A 20,048-nucleotide genomic window follows, 5' to 3' on the forward strand; every position below is an offset into this window, starting at 1 on the left:
TTGTCTAAGTTGCAGACCACAGATCTGCTCCAAATGCAGTGGTCTTGCTGGTATATACACTCTACCTACTCACTGCTATTAGAGCAGGGTGGTGGTTTACACAACGAGCTGTCAACAATGAGGGGGAAAGAGCGGCATATCAGGAGAAGGAGACAAGTTTGCCAAATAAATGTATGCTCAAAAATATTTAATTTGACAAACCCTTGGTGTTTATCTATGTTACTTGAGTGGGAAATACCTCTATAAAGGTGCCCATACACATGATTTCACACTTGATGAAAATAGACACATTCAACCACAATGATCATTTGCTCAATGTAATGTGGCCATGAATTAGCTGAATTGTAACATTGTTCAACAGTAGAGATGAGCAACTTGTTAAGAGGGTGGCTGCATTCACTTTTTCCAAGCAGGGGATTAAAATGCCAATTGTTTGGGTCTGTACTAACCCAAATTTTTTGCAGGTTCGCTCATCTCTCCTCAACAGTTATTCAACCATCAACTTCAATTTAATGTGGCTGGTTATCACACAATAGCTCCATTGAAAGTCTATGGTACTGACAGAGATAGGTAAGTAAGTATAACACTCTGCTATCCTCATCAATCTTCATCAGATTCATGAAATTTATGTTCTGGTTTTACCATTTTTAATTAGTACCTATAGATCACTGTAGAAATGAATACGAAGATGTTATACTTCTCTTTTTTTATTAGTCACAATTTGTATGACAAATGGGTATTGATCCTTACACTAAGCAGCTGGCATAAGTAGCATAATGGATGAGAGGTATACAGTGATTCCTCACCTTTTTAATTTATTCCAGAGCCACCCTTGAAAATGCTGTCAGGTAAGATCATAAATTCTCACTTTCATCTTTCCTTGTGGCAGTTAAAAAAAAAAAAAAAAAAAAGGGGGCGAGTGTGACTACAGTATTTCTATTCAAAAGTGCCCATTGGTTTGTGCAGCCTGCACAAAATTACACACAATTTTATGTACAGAGATATTGGGACTGATTAACTAACATGTTCTAGGCAGCAAATTCTCTGTTTTTCTATCAATTTTCCATGTCGTTTTAGTGTTCAGACACATTTGCTAAAGATATGCGACAAGATACACACACAGGGTGCATATGCCTAAAACATATAGAGGTGTAGCTGCTTGTATCTAGTTGCTGGCTCGTAGATGTTCTAACACTGTGGAAGTGCTTGATCAAAACCTTTTTTTCATGAAGTTTAAACATTAAACCGTACACTACACAAAACAGTGTATCCAATGACTGAAATATGATATACAAAAACAGTTTAGCAAGCACACCTACAGTACCCCACACAGGTTAAAAGAAGAGTTATTCCCAGCCACACAACTATTTGTTAATAGAGGATAGCTGGAACACATGTAATGGGACACTACATTGTCACTATACATTGTTCCACTCTTGACGTCTGACCTTGACCGACCTAGACCAGTTGCTTTGTTATGCTATTGCTTGTTTTTTCATTGTATCCAAATGTGTCAGAACAATGTAGCTTTATTAGCACCGTACAAAATAGAATATTCACTTAAAGTGAGTTACAAGATGTTCATGAATCCATTTACATATTTGATGCAATAATAGCGCAAATTCCTTATAACTACACGTTCAGCCTGTTCTTTTAAAAACTATCACGTAATTACATGACATTGCTCCTTGTAAAAAATGTTCTACATTCTAATGGATATCATATTCAAGGATGGAAAATATCACCTAATTATCTGATCCAAACCCTGTTCTAGCAATCCTTACACTTAGCTGTGCTATCTTCTACTGCTACTTTTTGTCTGTATGTAAACATTAGAAATGAGCAAACCTCGAGCATGGTCGAGTCCATCCGAACCCGAACGATTGTCATTTGATTAGCGGGGGCTGCTGAAGTTGGATAAAGCTCTAAGGTTGTCTGGAAAACATGGATACAGCCAATGACTATATCCATGTTTTCCACCTAGTCTTTATCCAACTTCAGCAGCCCCCGTTAATCAAATGCCGAACGCTCGGGTTCGGATGGACTCGAGCATGCTCAAGGTTCACTCATCTCTCGTAAACATCATTTACAAACATTCTGGTTTAGTGTAAGAAATCACGAGATCTCTGCAAACCACTTAGCACTTGGAAGGAACAGTGAGAGTGAGCTAATGTTCCATGCCTAAATACAAGTAAGAGTAAGGTGGAGCTGAACTTCTGTGGAGCTGTGATAGAAAGACCAAGGTCTAGAGAGCATGCAAACCATGTGCAGGTGGGCCGTTTATTTTTCCCTATTCCTTGTCTGTACATTACACTACATTACACAAAGCTATCTGTGACTTGGGGCTGTTTATATGATATATGGGCATGCTGAGATGTTCTTTTTGGCTATTCTGCACTTTAGCAAATATAAAAGGGCCATAAAAAGGCTACTTACTCCTATTATAGGGTTGCTTGTGGGAAAAAATACTTTCCATTTCCTGGTACACTTCTTAACAAATAGGAAATTTTCTTTATGATGAGATGCAAACAGGAAGCACTCACCCTTTGGCTGGGTTCACACTATGTATATTTCAGGCTGTATTTGGTCCTCATGTCAGGTCCTCATAGCAACCAAAACCAGGAGTGGATTGAAAACCCAGAAAGGATCTGTTCACACAATGTTGAAATTGAGTGGATGGCCGCCATATAACGGTAAATAACTTCCATTATTTCAATATAACAGCCGTTGTTTTAAAATAACAGCAAATATTTGCCATTAAATGACGGCCATCCACTCAATTACAACATTATGTGAACATAGCCTTTCTGTGTTTTCAATCCACTCCTTGTTTTGGTTGCTATACAGCCTCAAACATACAGCCTCAAATATACGTAGTGTGAACTCAGCCTTAAAGTGTATTTTTGAACCATAACTTTGAATCATTCCTAACCTGGACAGAGCTTATCAGTCATATGTTGTATGCCCTTTGCACTAGACTACAGGCCACAATTTAAGATGCATGGGGAGGAATTTAGCAAGACCTAAGTACCCGTATGTCTGGCCTTAAATAAAGACCCTTCTCATCCACCCTGCCTCTCAGTAAATCCAGTGGACCTGGTGCAGAAGTCTACAGCTGCTGAGGAGCAGGGTTAGATTTTTGCCATGATTTATGTCTGGCCACACCTCCTCCCTTTCTTTCCATGCCCCCTGCCCACAAATTAGACAAGCATGGTGTGTATGTCGAGGAAATGGAGCAATTTTTTTGCAAACCAAATGGTTTGCGCAAAAACCTTGTTAATGATAAATTCCCTCCAAAGTCTCTAGAAAGCTCCATTGTATATCCACTGCAGAGTTAAACCTTGTAAAAATTAACTCAATTTACATAGTGGGTTCATGCTTTTTGAGGACTGACCTTTAGAGCGCTTCTAGTTTACTTCTCACGTATACAACCGTATGTAGCTTTTTATAACACAAATTGGTTTCCTTAATGCCATGAGGTAATTTTTCTTTGAGAGCGAAACAAATGTAAACTCAAACATCATTCACACATAATAAATTTACCAGGATCTTTGGCTAGTAGCAAAAAACTGTCACAACTGTGAACAAATGAACATTAAAAATCTTATAGACTTGTGCTGTCAAAAAGATGTAGAGCATTAACTAATTCATTAAGCTACTGCCTACATAATAATGGGAGATCTACCAGGCCTGAATGCACAAAACATAGGTCTGCCTTTATCAACTTATATTTTAATGGAAATAGGTTTTGTAGAGAAAGGCAAAACTGAATGCTGATGTCTCAGTTTGTTATATTTACATAATTTTTTTAATTTTTTTTTTTGTACACTATTATGGGTGGCAGCTTGAGCCATTTTTAACAGCATTTTTTGGACTTGTATATATGTGACTTTTTTTAATCTCCTTTTATTAAAGGGAATCTGTCAGCGCCCAGGCCCTACCAGTGGTGCTGACAGTGTACTGTAGCTGGCAGTCCCCTTTTCAGCATAGTACCTTTTGGTAATTTGTCAGTGCAGTGGATTATGTGCAATCTCTAGTCTCCTAATGTAATGAGAAGTCAAACAAGAGTTGTGGATTATTGAATAGATAAAAAGTGACCAATCCTCAAAGGTACTTGCCCAAACGGATATATTTGTTAGTTTAAAACACAATGTAATCACAATCAATGGGTTCAATAAATACATATATATACACAGTTACCATAGGGCCCTAATGGTATAATAAATGCAATAAAAAATAAAAATCAGAATCGAATATAACAATAAGAGCTTGGTACTAAAAATGATGTCTCAGATGGAGGAAAGAAAAAAGAGGGATTTAAATGGTGCACCTCTCATAAGACCAAAAATGGCATTGGTGATTTTATCATAAAATTCTGCGACCTGTGGTGCGCCAGAGATGTTATATCCACACAGATAACGGTGCGCCAGAGATGTTATGTCCACACAGATAACGGTATTTGCAAAAGATCGCTGCCGGTCCTTGGAGAGGATCGCTGAGTACTCACTATTTGCGACCTGTAGTCCGTCTGCGGTTACCACTGTGGATCGCCAAAATGGAGCGTTGAATGTCCGCTGTGTGCGACCTGTAGTCCGCTCACGGTTTCCACTGATGAGTACCGTTCTGGGTCTCCGATCTCCGGTATGGTTGTATCTTTGCTTATACCGCTTCTAATGCCGGGAGCGCCGGCTGGAGGATGGCGTCTTCTCCGTTCGCGGTGTTGTAGTGAGTCCTGTTCGTGGAGATCCAGACGCGGGAACTCAGCTGTCAATCAGTGCTCCGTGGCGGTATACGGTATATGGTAATAGCCGTAATCTTTGATTTGGCCAAGTCTCAATGCTCAAGGTCAGAGATGGTGCACTATCGGTACCAGGAGGAATAGCTATACGCGTTTCAAGGCAACCAGGGCCTCTTCGTCAGTAGCTTATGCAGACTCTGCGGTTGTGATCCGTTTTATATCGTTGTGAGAGAGAGAGTGAAAATTAGAGTCTTGGGTTAATTCCAAAGTGCGATGTGTCCGATATGGATCGGATCACTGTTGCTGGATTGCACAGTTGGATAGGCAAGGGATATCAGAAAATGACATGTTCAAGAGTACATAATGTGTACAGGTACTTATCCTCAATATTTAATTCTTTAGCGGAGAATGTACAAATCTAAAAAATGGATATATAAGGTGATCATTAGATCCATCACATCACTTCAAGTATAAATAAGAAAACATAAAAATAGAAATAAATAAAAATAGGAAAATGAAATAAAAATAGAAGAAATAAATAAAAATAGTAGAAATAAATAAAAATAGAAATAAAAATAGAAATAAAAATAGAAATAAAAATAGAAACATGAAATAAAATAAAATAAAATAAAATGAAATAAAAATGAAATGAAAATAAAAATAAAAATAAAAATAGAAATAAAAATAATAATAATAATAATAATAATAATAATAATAATAATAATAATAAACAAAAATAAATAAAAATAAAAATAAAATAAAGATAAAATAAAGATAAAAATAAAAATTAACAGTATATGCATCAAAATATGAGATGAAACAAAAAACTGAAAAATAGTAGTATGATTAGGATGGGAGGGAGGGCATGTATCACAGGGCGCATGGCCAGGCTGATAATTAGACAGCCGGCTGGCCATTGCCATGGGAGACGTGTCCCCCCTCTAAATAAGGAATGCGATAGGTATCAGGATTCAAAGAAAACCAAATATTTCTAATTCTGCATTGAGTCCCTTAGGTTGTATAGATTCAAACTCATAGATCTTACGAGATTCGGCTCTAGACATTTGTGTAATCAAATCTCCCCCCCTCCAGTTTTTCTTTACACTTAGTAGGGCTGTGAATGTCAATTGTCTTGGGTCTCCTGAGTGATGTTCGGAAAAATGTGCCGATAGGGGGTGTGTCATGTTACGTTTACGTATATTGTATAGATGCTCAGCAATTCTGATTTTCATTTGGCGTTTGGTCCTTCCTATATACTGTTTCTTACAGCTACATTCTATAAGATAGATGACTCCCTTTGTGGCACATGTCAGAAATTCTGTTATTTCCCATTTAAAAGTGTTAACTGTAGATGTAACTGTTTGTATTTTCCCTCTAGAGTTGGTGGTTTTACAATTGCTACATGTCCCACACTTATGAAAGCCTTTGCTAGTTAACCAGTTAGTTGCGATTGTATTCCTGTGGGGATTTTTAATTGTTGGTGCTATCTGAATTCCTAGATTAGGTGCTTTTGTGTAGACTATAGGGGGTCTATTAGGTATAAGGTGTCCTATGAGTTTGTCTTCCTGGATTAGATGCCAGTTCTTGAAAAAAATGGATTCAACTTTTCTGTGATCTTTATTGAAGGGTATGATAATTTTAGATGTGTCATTGGTAGAGGTGTCTTTTATAGGTGGTTGGAAGAATTGTTCCCTATCTAGTTGACGTACTGTATCCAAAGATTTAGTTAACAAATCTCTTGGGTATTTTTTCTCCAAAAATTTTTTAGTTAGTACGTGAGCTTCTTGTTCAAATTGTTCTGTCTGGGTGCAATTCCTCTTTAAGCGCCGATATTGGCTAATAGGAATGTTAAGGAGCCATCTTGGTAGATGGCAACTTGAGAATAGTATAAAACTATTTTTTGCTGTGGGTTTGTGATATGTACTACATGATAGTTTTGGAAATGTAACAGAAATAAGTATGTCTAGGAATTCAACCTGACTTTGGCTCATCATTGCAGTGAGTGTAATGTTATAGGTATTAGTATTTAGGGATGATATAAAAAGTTCGAGGTCGGCCATAGACCCGCGCCAAATGAGTAAGATGTCATCAATATATCTACGCCAGAGCACCAGACTCGCGCCTAAGTGGGGTATGATGGTTGACTCCTCCCACTTGGCCATAAATAAGTTGGCATAACTCGGCGCGAATCTGGTGCCCATGGCGGTACCTGTGGTCTGCAGGTAATGGTCGCCCTCGAAATAGAAATAATTATGAGTTAAGATGAATTGAATTGATTGTAGTATAAAATCTACTTGTTCTGGAGCTATTTCACCTTTTTCTAGAAAAAATTTAACCGCTTCAAGACCCAATTCATGTTTAATAATGGTATATAAGGAACTGACATCTAATGTGGCAAGTATGTAATTTGATTCCCAAGTTATAGTTTCAAGTTCTTGTATGATTTGGGTGGTGTCTTTCAGATAACTGCTAGTCTTTTGTACAAAGGGCTGCAAAAATCTATCTACATATTGAGAAAGATTGGCGGTGAGTGATCCTATACCTGAAATGATCGGACGACCAGGTGGGTTCTGACTATTTTTGTGTAATTTAGGCAGGCAATAAAATACTGGCAATCTGTCTTGGGTGTTGGTAATGAATTCAAATTCTTTAGTGGTTAGAATATCATTCTCCAATGCTTTCTCACATAGTGTTTTCAATTGTTTACTGTACTGTGAGATTGGATCTAGAGTGAGTCGTTGGTAGGTGTGATGATCTGATAATTGTCTCTTACATTCTTCAAGATACTTGTCTGTGTCTTGAATTACAATCGCCCCGCCTTTATCAGCGGGGCGTATGGTAATGTTTGAATATGTCTGTAATTCTTTGATGGCTTTTATTTCATTTCTTGTGAGATTGTGTGATTTATATGTTCTTTCATTAATTTTTAGCCTTCTTAGGTCCCCTTCTACAGCTTTTTTAAAAGCTGAGATATTTGGTCCAATTTCTTGTCTGGGGAAAAATTTGGATTTTGGTGCACAGTTAGTATGTATGTATTCTTTATTTTGTTGCGGATATGTTGGGATTGGATTTTTTATGAAGTATTTGGTGAGACAGAGTTTGCGTATGTATTTTTCTAAACCTATATATGTGTCAAATTTGTTCAATGATTGGCTGGGCGCAAATTTTAGACCTTTGTTAAGCAAAGTTGTTTGAGCCGAAGTCAGGGTGATTGTGCTCAAATTCACTACAATATCAGTTCCATTTAGTTCGTTTTGCCTATCTTCGATGGTGGTTGCAGCTGAATTTCTGCTTCTTCTACATCCTCTCCGTATTCTCTTTTTCGGTTTGGTGTGTGTGTTGACTGATTGTGTAGTGTTGTTTGTTCTATCTGACTGTTCTTCGCTATATTCTCTATCGATGTTAGGACATTCCTGGGTTGTGGAGTGGGAAGTAATGGTGTCTTGTAATTGGAGGTGTATTGGTAATCTCTGTGTTGGTGAGATTGTTGTTGTTGATATGTCGTATTGGTTTTCTTGTGTGTTTTGTATCGTTGGAAACGTGGTGGTTGATATTGGTTTCTTTGTTGTTGTTGATAAGGGCGTGACCCCAAAAAAACTCTATTATTAGCAGATAGGGGTTGGGTTCTATTCTGTGTCGTAATATTATGCTGTGTATGTGAGAGTGGAGTTTGAATCTGTCTAGTGTTGATGTTTCTCTCTTGCCATGCTAATTTTTTTGATTTCTTTGCAATGATATCTCTCTCAACAGAGTCTAATTTTTTCATGGTAATGTCCTCAAATTTGTTATATTCCTCATTTCTAGGTACTTTTTCTATTTGACTTTTAATCTCTAGAATTTTTTGGTCTAATTCTACCATTAGTTCTTTCCTTCTTTCTATGATCAATTTCATTAGTGATATGGAGTGGTTATGGAGTAAGGTGTCCCATTTAGTCTGAAATGTATCAGTGTAAAGGTCACCTGCTGGAATTTTATTAATACTCAGACCCTTGGGAATAAAATTTTTATAAATATAATGATCTATGCTTTTAATTTCCCATTGTTGCCTGAGTCTTTTACAACATAGGTCTTCCAAGCTTCTAAATAGCTTGGATATGGAAAGTGTAGCAGGTGTAGTCTGTGGTATTTGTGAAATATTTTCTTCCTGTTCATCAAAAATATAATTATCAATGAGTTGTTTTTTATTTTCTAAATGAGACCAAATATCCATTTTGGTAGGTATAGGAGCACTGTCACTAGTGGTACAACAGTTGAAAAAGATTTAAAGAAGATGGTGGAGCTCTCTATACTTTACTGCACCTGAGGTCAGAGGTCTAGAAAGAGGTGAAATAGCTCCAGAACAAGTAGATTTTATACTTACTACAATCAATTCAATTAATCTTAACTCATAATTATTTCTATTTCGAGGGCGACCATTACCTGCAGACCACAGGTACCGCCATGGGCACCAGATTCGCGCCGAGTTATGCCAACTTATTTATGGCCAAGTGGGAGGAGTCAACCATCATACCCCACTTAGGCGCGAGTCTGGTGCTCTGGCGTAGATATATTGATGACATCTTACTCATTTGGCGCGGGTCTATGGCCGACCTCGAACTTTTTATATCATCCCTAAATACTAATACCTATAACATTACACTCACTGCAATGATGAGCCAAAGTCAGGTTGAATTCCTAGACATACTTATTTCTGTTACATTTCCAAAACTATCATGTAGTACATATCACAAACCCACAGCAAAAAATAGTTTTATACTATTCTCAAGTTGCCATCTACCAAGATGGCTCCTTAACATTCCTATTAGCCAATATCGGCGCTTAAAGAGGAATTGCACCCAGACAGAACAATTTGAACAAGAAGCTCACGTACTAACTAAAAAATTTTTGGAGAAAAAATACCCAAGAGATTTGTTAACTAAATCTTTGGATACAGTACGTCAACTAGATAGGGAACAATTCTTCCAACCATCTATAAAAGACACCTCTACCAATGACACATCTAAAATTATCATACCCTTCAATAAAGATCACAGAAAAGTTGAATCCATTTTTTTCAAGAACTGGCATCTAATCCAGGAAGACAAACTCATAGGACACCTTATACCTAATAGACCCCCTATAGTCTACACAAAAGCACCTAATCTAGGAATTCAGATAGCACCAACAATTAAAAATCCCCACAGGAATACAATCGCAACTAACTGGTTAACTAGCAAAGGCTTTCATAAGTGTGGGACATGTAGCAATTGTAAAACCACCAACTCTAGAGGGAAAATACAAACAGTTACATCTACAGTTAACACTTTTAAATGGGAAATAACAGAATTTCTGACATGTGCCACAAAGGGAGTCATCTATCTTATAGAATGTAGCTGTAAGAAACAGTATATAGGAAGGACCAAACGCCAAATGAAAATCAGAATTGCTGAGCATCTATACAATATACGTAAACGTAACATGACACACCCCCTATCGGCACATTTTTCCGAACATCACTCAGGAGACCCAAGACAATTGACATTCACAGCCCTACTAAGTGTAAAGAAAAACTGGAGGGGGGGAGATTTGATTACACAAATGTCTAAAGCCGAATCTCGTAAGATCTATGAGTTTGAATCTATACAACCTAAGGGACTCAATGCAGAATTAGAAATATTTGGTTTTCTTTGAATCCTGATACCTATCGCATTCCTTATTTAGAGGGGGGACACGTCTCCCATGGCAATGGCCAGCCGGCTGTCTAATTATCAGCCTGGCCATGCGCCCTGTGATACATGCCCTCCCTCCCATCCTAATCATACTACTATTTTTCAGTTTTTTGTTTCATCTCATATTTTGATGCATATACTGTTAATTTTTATTTTTATCTTTATTTTATCTTTATTTTATTTTTATTTTTATTTATTTTTGTTTATTATTATTATTATTATTATTATTTTTATTTCTATTTTTATTTTTATTTTCATTTCATTTTTATTTCATTTTATTTTATTTTATTTTATTTCATGTTTCTATTTTTATTTCTATTTTTATTTCTATTTTTATTTCTATTTTTATTTATTTCTACTATTTTTATTTATTTCTTCTATTTTTATTTCATTTTCCTATTTTTATTTATTTCTATTTTTATGTTTTCTTATTTATACTTGAAGTGATGTGATGGATCTAATGATCACCTTATATATCCATTTTTTAGATTTGTACATTCTCCGCTAAAGAATTAAATATTGAGGATAAGTACCTGTACACATTATGTACTCTTGAACATGTCATTTTCTGATATCCCTTGCCTATCCAACTGTGCAATCCAGCAACAGTGATCCGATCCATATCGGACACATCGCACTTTGGAATTAACCCAAGACTCTAATTTTCACTCTCTCTCTCACAACGATATAAAACGGATCACAACCGCAGAGTCTGCATAAGCTACTGACGAAGAGGCCCTGGTTGCCTTGAAACGCGTATAGCTATTCCTCCTGGTACCGATAGTGCACCATCTCTGACCTTGAGCATTGAGACTTGGCCAAATCAAAGATTACGGCTATTACCATATACCGTATACCGCCACGGAGCACTGATTGACAGCTGAGTTCCCGCGTCTGGATCTCCACGAACAGGACTCACTACAACACCGCGAACGGAGAAGACGCCATCCTCCAGCCGGCGCTCCCGGCATTAGAAGCGGTATAAGCAAAGATACAACCATACCGGAGATCGGAGACCCAGAACGGTACTCATCAGTGGAAACCGTGAGCGGACTACAGGTCGCACACAGCGGACATTCAACGCTCCATTTTGGCGATCCACAGTGGTAACCGCAGACGGACTACAGGTCGCAAATAGTGAGTACTCAGCGATCCTCTCCAAGGACCGGCAGCGATCTTTTGCAAATACCGTTATCTGTGTGGACATAACATCTCTGGCGCACCGTTATCTGTGTGGATATAACATCTCTGGCGCACCACAGGTCGCAGAATTTTATGATAAAATCACCAATGCCATTTTTGGTCTTATGAGAGGTGCACCATTTAAATCCCTCTTTTTTCTTTCCTCCATCTGAGACATCATTTTTAGTACCAAGCTCTTATTGTTATATTCGATTCTGATTTTTATTTTTTATTGCATTTATTATACCATTAGGGCCCTATGGTAACTGTGTATATATATGTATTTATTGAACCCATTGATTGTGATTACATTGTGTTTTAAACTAACAAATATATCCGTTTGGGCAAGTACCTTTGAGGATTGGTCACTTTTTATCTATTCCTTATCTTGCATTTTTCTGCCCATGGTACTGGGCTGACCTCTGACCTCAGGTGCAGTAAAGTATAGAGAGCTCCACCATCTTCTTTAAATCTTTTTCAACAGTTGTGGATTATTGTTTGTGCCGCATTCTGGCACACCTCCTCACTCATTCCTCCTCCCTCTTCTTCATGAATAATCAATGTTGCCCAGCCTCCTGCTCTTTTAGATGTTAGTCAGTATCTGCCAACAGAGGACTGATCTACAATCAGATATAGTTGTATTTCCTAGCCTGTGTTTAAGCTGTGGTCTAGGAGTAAATCACATGTCTAGAGACTACCAGCAGGTCTTTCTTTGGTTTGAATCCCCTGATGGAAATGAAATTTAATTATTTAGTTTTTTTTTAATACAAGGATGTGAAAATTTTTTTTTTTTAGTTTTTTGCATCATTGTATTAAAAAATAATTTTAAAACTAATTTGTATCTAATTGGGGAGTCTTTGCTCTTTTAAATGATACAATAATGAGAAAAAATAAAAAATAAATATATTTTATTCCCATCAGAGGATTTCAACTAAAACAAAACCTGCTGGTGGTCTCTAGGCAAGTGATATACAGAAGTCGGATCTTTAATCAGAGACCCTAGCTGACAGCTGAGAGAATAGGAGGCAAGGCAGCACCGATTATTCATGAAGAAAAAGAAATAGACAAAGAAAAGGCCAGGCGCCTCGTGTGATACCTTCAGGTGGTGGGTAAATGATGAGGAAGAAATGCAGGCTGCTCACCTTGTTGCCCCTTGGGCTTTATGCGTATCACCCCTCACCAGCCGTGGGGGTACTGGAGTCTGGTGGTCCGTGTGAGGGTAGTGGGTCAGGCTAAGATGTATGAGGGCTGCTAAAGCTGATCGTACCATGAACGGGATGCTCCCATAAGGGGCCCGTGAGGCATAAATAATTATAAAGTAAAAAGAAACCAAACAGTACTTTTGTTCAGCGCTGCCCAGAAGGAATCATCCAAAAATCGCCAAATGAATAAAAATAAAATTTATTTGTAAAATAGCACTGGTATTTACGCGTTTCGGGAACATGCAGGCTCCCTTTCTCAAAATAAGGTGCATGGAGGAAGGAGTGGTGAGGTGTGCCAGAGTGTGGCACAAACACTGAGCTACAACTCCTGTTTGACACTTTATTACAGTAGAAGACCTGAGATTGTGCTTAATCCACTGTATGGACAAATTACCAAAAGGTACCATGTTTACAAGGGAACTGCCAGCTACAGCACACTGTCAGTACCTCAGGTGGGGCCCAGGTGCTGACAGATTCCCTTTACATTTTTCTTGGTATGTGATGTAACTAAAACATTGAGAGTTTTTGCGCTTACGCCATTTACCATGTAAGATCAGAAATAGAATGTTTTATTAGTTGTGGCGATTCCACATATGGCAATATCTAATATATATATATATATATATATATATATATATATATATATATATTATTTATTTATTTTTTTTGGAAAATCGGAAATAGAAAAGTGAGTTAAACTTATGGTATGGATGGATTTATTTATGTTTTAAAAAACTTTTTTCTCTTTTTTTTATCTCTACGATTGCTTATAGAGCTTAATGCAGTACCTCTGTACTGCACTGAGCCATCATTTCTGCATTTCTCAAGTATTTGCCAATGTCAGGCAGCTCCTCGCAAAGGCCTCAGGCTACACTGACTACACTGGTCCCCAGCTACTAATAGTCGTGAGTTCTCTCTAGATCCCCTTACCGGCACCACGACACAGCTGTACGTCATAGTGCAGGTAGGGGTTAATAAACAGCTTTCCTTCTAATGTAAGCATTTCTTTTCTTTGGGCTCTTTAATAACAGAAGCATTAGATGAGCTTGTAGTTCATTGGAAAGTAAAATCCTCTTAATCCAGTCTTGCTTATCATGGGCAACACAGGATTTTATAGAATTAGCAATATAATTGTGAATATTGAATCTCATTATTTACTGAGTATCTTTTCCTTTCCTTAAGTATACTTATTAGCATCCGCACAGGTACAACATAATAATATTGTGGGTGGTATAAAATTAGCCTTAGAGTGTGTGTCTGCTTGAGATAGGCAAATTACATTGAGACCCGCTGGGGACATTGACTGATGTGAGTACAGTTTCTGTATAGCGCTGTGGAATGTGCCAGTACTACCTACACACAGTGACAGCTCCTAATAATTACATTTTATAATATCAAACCTTGAGTCACCAAATAACATTTTAATTTCAAATCCTAAAAATACAGGGTTATTATAAATGGTCTGAAAACTGATTTATTTATTTATTTTTTGCTTTTAACCCTATTAAGGACTCTTGTATTTTCCCTTTTTCCCTTTCCTTGTAGAAGCCATAACTTTATTTATTTATTTATTTATTTTTATCTACAGAGCCAGAGAAGGGCTTTTTTTGCAAAACCAAAGCACTTTGTTACAATATACTTCATTTTACCACCAAGTATACTCTAAATTAGGAAAAAAAATTGTGAAGTGAAACTGAAAACCAACAAACAAAAATTTGTGTTAACCCCTTCTTCTGACCCATATAGCTTTAGGTGGTTTGGGATATCTACTTTGTACACGAAACAAACAATTTTTCCATAAAATACTCACAGACATATAATTTCTTTGTATGCCTACAATGGAATGATATGTCATCTGGACGTCTGCACAAGGAAGATCGCCTGCATGGGAAGGTGGCTAGCATTTACTTATTATGGTTACGTTCTGCAGGGATAGGGAGATAATAGATCTGATCCAGATGTAATATCTGAACTACACTTGTGTAGTCAGAAAGGAATTATGTTTTCCCCTGAGATTCAGATCTCTAGTATCCTTCTCTGTCTTCTTCTGGTGACTCATGAGGTTCACACTCCACTAAGGGCGGAAGAGCCACAATCCACATTATTTAATAGAATATGAGATACCGCCTATATCACTGGGGGAACTGTTAGAAGGGTGTTAAGAGGCTGCATTTTACTTTAAATTTGCACAGTCCAAGTCCAGGTGCAATGCTGCTAAGGCTGCTAGTGCTGCTTTAAGAGTTCCCAAATAAAATTCTTATAAAGATCTTTCATAAAAGCACCTTGCTTCTACTAAACACATTTTTTTTTCTAGAATTATTTTGTGACCCAGTTACCACAATGCAGATAGATCTAATCACTTACAAACTATTACATTTCTACACAAAATTTATGCAAAAATATGACTTTTATTCCTTTACGACACTGGCAAAAATTCCACCAATCCCTGTTGTGACAAAGTGTCTGGAGTGGTAGAGTGGTAGTGGTAGATTGGGAATATATTTGCCCAAGATTCCTTATGTCTATTATATATAAAGCAACCAAGAAAAAGATTGAGCAGAGATCTGGGGTCACTGCATTAAAGGAACAATTATATGCCAAATCAGGCAGATATCTCTTCATGTAATAAAGACAATGATGAGCCAAGGAATGAGCAATAATTTGCCCACCGGCTGACTGTTGTCTTTCAACATGTTTAGAAAAATGCTGGCGGCACATCTCTCTGTGTAATAGCTGATGCATGACTGAAGGCTTCTTAAATGGTATAGAACAGTGCTGCTCAATTCCAGTCCTCAGGCCTCACCGACAGGTCTTGTTTTGTGGATTTCCTTAGTATGTCACATGTGATAGAATTATACTCAGTGCATCAGGTATTATCACAGGTGTTCTTTGTATGGTAAATCCTCAAAACATGACCTGTTGGTGAGGCCTGAGGCCTGGAATTAAGAAGCACTGGTATAGAAGATAATAAAATGAATTCTTACCTCTCCACGCTGCCCTGGTGTCCTCCTGCTATGTCTCTGGGTCCTCCACTGACTGTAGCAGTCTCTGCAGTGACAGCCTGCTCAGCCAATAACCATCTAATAAGCTTGGTGAGTATCGGGCCATCTGATACGGCCTTGTTCCTGGAGCCAGTAGGGAAGGATAGGCCCCCAATCCATCCAGACAGTCTGACAGTCAGATGTGCTAGCCTTAAAAAAAGTCAGGAGGACAGACATATCTTTGTTCTCAGCCTAGAAACAGGTTTTCTGCTAGGAGCCTGTGAGCGCATTGGCAAGTGGTATGGACTTTACTGTTATTTTAGGTGCATGATATTAGGCCGGCACTGCGTTAGTGAGGGTTTGTAGCTAATGGTGAAGTGTAATGTAGTTTTCAAGCACTTACATGCCGATATCTGTGGTGCATATTACAGGAGAAGACTCGCCAAAATTCATGAGCATCCACTGGCTACACCCCACCAGTAAAGACTATGGGGTAGATTAATTGTACTTTTTCCATGGCCCGTGGTATGCAGTAGTGGGCGTTTGGTGTTTTTGTCGCTGGAAAACTTGTCACAGCCCGGAGTGGCGTTACCCACCTCTGAACACACAGGCACTGACACTTGAAAAAGGTAGCACAAGGTGAGAGGGCAGGTGCAGTGAGTACAGTGCAAAGTACTTTGAGTCCAAAGTACAAAGACAGTTCACCAGGTGCAGATGTAGACAATGGTTGTGCTTGAGTTATGGACTTAGAAAGACAGGCAGAAATATAAGTTGTCTTAGGGAAAGTGTAGCTTGGTTCAGGTCTGGTGTAAGAGAAGATCTTGGGGACCTTGTCTAATGTAGCAGTGTACTCTGCTGGGATACGTAGACTAGTGACTGAGTGAAGTATAAAGAATCCTCATACTTAGTTTGAGAGCAAAAAAGAATAAGACCACCTTCTGAAAACTAGTTTAGCGAGTGCAAAACTTCCCAAGGTAGTTAAGCGTGGATCAGCAGGATACATCAGCAAAGGCTCTTTGTCCTACTGCGGAGCAGTCTCTAAAGCCTTTGTAGACTGTCCTGACAGGTTAGGAAGATCCCCAGGCATAGACAAGGTTGACCTTGAGGTTGGTGACCCTACCTGTGGGCTTAGTAGTGTATCTTGAGTAAAGATTCTCTTTGCTGAATAAAATCTCTAGCTTTTGGGTTCCTGACAAAGTTTCTGGCCCTTTATATAGCCTCTGTGCTAATCCCATTTATGTTTTTGTTTTCATGTTATACATGTACATTGATACATACATTGATCAGCAATAACATTTAAGGGGTGCTACAATTTAAAGGAAAAAACATGTCAGCCTGCTACTCACCTTACCTATCCAATGCCAGTGCTCCAGTCTGCCCAAGTGCCTGATGACATGCTGTCCTTGCTCTCCTGATGACGTTCTGAACATGCTGCAGCCAATTACTGAGACCAATGATTGAGGCTTCATTGTGTTTAAGAGATCATCAGGAGAGTTTTGTGTCAGAAGGGTAAGAAAGCATAGGTACTAAGGCATTCCCAATACGGTGTATTGCCCCAAAATGATGTATGTATTCCTCATAAAGCCTTTGCCTTTGGTCCTAGGATGTAGTGTTTTACCATTTTGCATCTCTTTTCTTTGGTTTAAAGAGGAACTATCAGCAGGTTAGACAAATCTAACAAGTTGATAGCTACCTATTGCACACAGGGCACCGATACAGCCCGCCCCTGGCTGGCCAACTCAACTGATATTTATTAGAAGGGGCGGTCCTGGGACGGATCACCCCACCCCCAGTGCACCCAATGGCCTTACCTGACACAGGATTACACTAAAAACTGCAAAAGAATGGTGCAGGGGATGAACTTAACAGATTTACCTTCATCCTCAACACCCCATGTGCAATAAAGAGCTATCAGCATGCGAGGTTCATCTAACCAGCTGATAGTTCACCTTTAATCTTCCATGCTGTTTTGCCATATATCGGACACTAAATGAGAAGATGTGGAAAAACAGTACATAACGCAATATCTTTTCATTAAATCCAAGACAGTAACTAATGTGATATACACAATGGCTCAAAATAAGTAACTGTATTTAGAGGTTTCTGACATAGAGGGATCTACTTGTGTAGTGTAAATGTTGCCCAATTTAACAGGAGACTTTGGAGACCTATATATGTCATACATCTTCAGCACTCTATTATTGAATTTAGGTTTCAGAAACAGGTACAGAGACAAGTATTCAAGCAGAATAAGATCATCATGACTTGCATAAGGTAAAGAGATCACAAGTAAATTTACTCATTACTCTGATATGGTGTTCAATAATTTTTATTATTTAAGAGTATGAGGTGACTTTATAGCATAAAAAACCCCAAAAACATCAGCATGTAAGGAACCCAGCTTTTAGTACAGATATTTTGACAATTACAAAATCCAACTCACTTTCACACGATTCATATCATGAGGAAGTATTGCAGTTATAGCTATAGAGGTGAGTAATTCCCCTATGGTTCAGTTTTCTTTATTTAGAATATTTGGTCACTACAATTTCTATTGTTAAGTCTTTTTTTTTTACATTGCTAAAGAGAATTCCTATATAACCTGAACTACGCAAGAGTAATTACTCATCCCTACGTAGGAATATGGCTTCAAAGAAAACCAGGTTCTAAAACAGGAATCTGCAAAGCTTGTCACACAGACAAGATTGAAACTGTTCGGAATATACTGAAAAAGAAAAAGAATAGCACTTGCCCTATAAATAAAAGAAAAAAAATCACCATTAAAAATTAATTTTCAAGATATCTACAGTATATTGACTTTTTTTCTTATTTTTGAGAAAAGCCCTAGGCCATGTAAGTGTCAAATCAGCCACCGATAGGTTTTGCGGGATCATATAAGTTTAAGAACATGGTAGAATTAATAAAGCTGAAAGCTTAATTGAAAACTATTCAAGAATTTGTGTTTATTGGTGATTTTTATTTAAAAGGTGACACTTTAAATGCAGCATAATAATAATAGATTGGTGTTGGTCCAATTCCTGCCACCACAGTTGATAAGCAGTTTGAATGGGGTACTCCACTTGTATGAGTGCTGCAGCTTCTTCAATGTTTACCAGTACTGTTTTTATTGCTGAAGCAGTGGCGCAAGGAACAGCAGCACTATTGCATTTAAGTGAATGGGGCAACACTGCAATTCCTTGCACAGCAAAGTACAGCAATGCAAGGAACCAGGGCAGGTAAGCATTAAAGAGGCTTCAGCACTCTTAGAAATGCTTAGACTCCTTTAAACAGGTGATCAGCTTGGTTCTGGGAGCTGGGTCCCTGTTGATCTAATTTTGAGGGAGTATCCAGCAAATAGTGATGAGCGAACGTTCCGATGTTCAGTTCGGATCCCGAACACAAACATAAATAAAAATTATCTTGATTGATTTGGTTGGTGTTTGCCATACATTCACGAACAAATGAAAGTACAGTAAAGGCATAAGTTTCATTCTACACACATACGTACAGATTATCAGGTGCAAAGCGTAAATTATGCCGGTTCGTACTTTCAGTCTAGTTAACGCATATGCCTACAGATTATCAAGGGCAAATAGTAAATTATGCAGGGTCGTACGTTCCGGTCTAGAGTTACGCACATATGTAAAGATTATCAGGTGCAAAGAATAAATTTGCGTACAGTTGCGTTTATCACAAAATAAACGTCCGCATGTTTGAATATGTTCAAAAATTGATCGTTATGACCATTCAGATCATTGAACAAATTGTTTGTGATTGGCGAACATACAAACATTTACGAACATGTTCGCTCATCACTACAAGGGAATAGGTCATTCATGTTTACAGGCTGAATAACCCCTTTAACACATTTTTAGCTACTTATTATAGCCAATGTCCACAGGCTATTAGTACATTTATACTGTTTGTCATTTGTAAAATAGTTTATACAACATTTTCTCAGCATCTCAGGTTTGAATTTTTAAATATTGACTTTTCGGTAAAGTGCAAAGTGGGAGCCGCAATGCAGAATACATCATTTTAAGCTTATGCTGCATAAAACAAATATGGATTATTTCCTGTGCCATATAATGTTGATATCGCATTCACACCTTCAATATTTTGGACAAGGTTTTTTGCTTCCAGATTTGACCCTAACAGAACCTCTACAGTGGAGCTGGTTGGATTCTATATAGTCATGTGCATAACAGAATGAACATATACAAAACAGACCTTACAA

The sequence above is a fragment of the Dendropsophus ebraccatus genome, chromosome 1 (assembly GCF_027789765.1).
Source record: "Dendropsophus ebraccatus isolate aDenEbr1 chromosome 1, aDenEbr1.pat, whole genome shotgun sequence".
Classification (NCBI taxonomy): domain Eukaryota; kingdom Metazoa; phylum Chordata; class Amphibia; order Anura; family Hylidae; genus Dendropsophus; species Dendropsophus ebraccatus.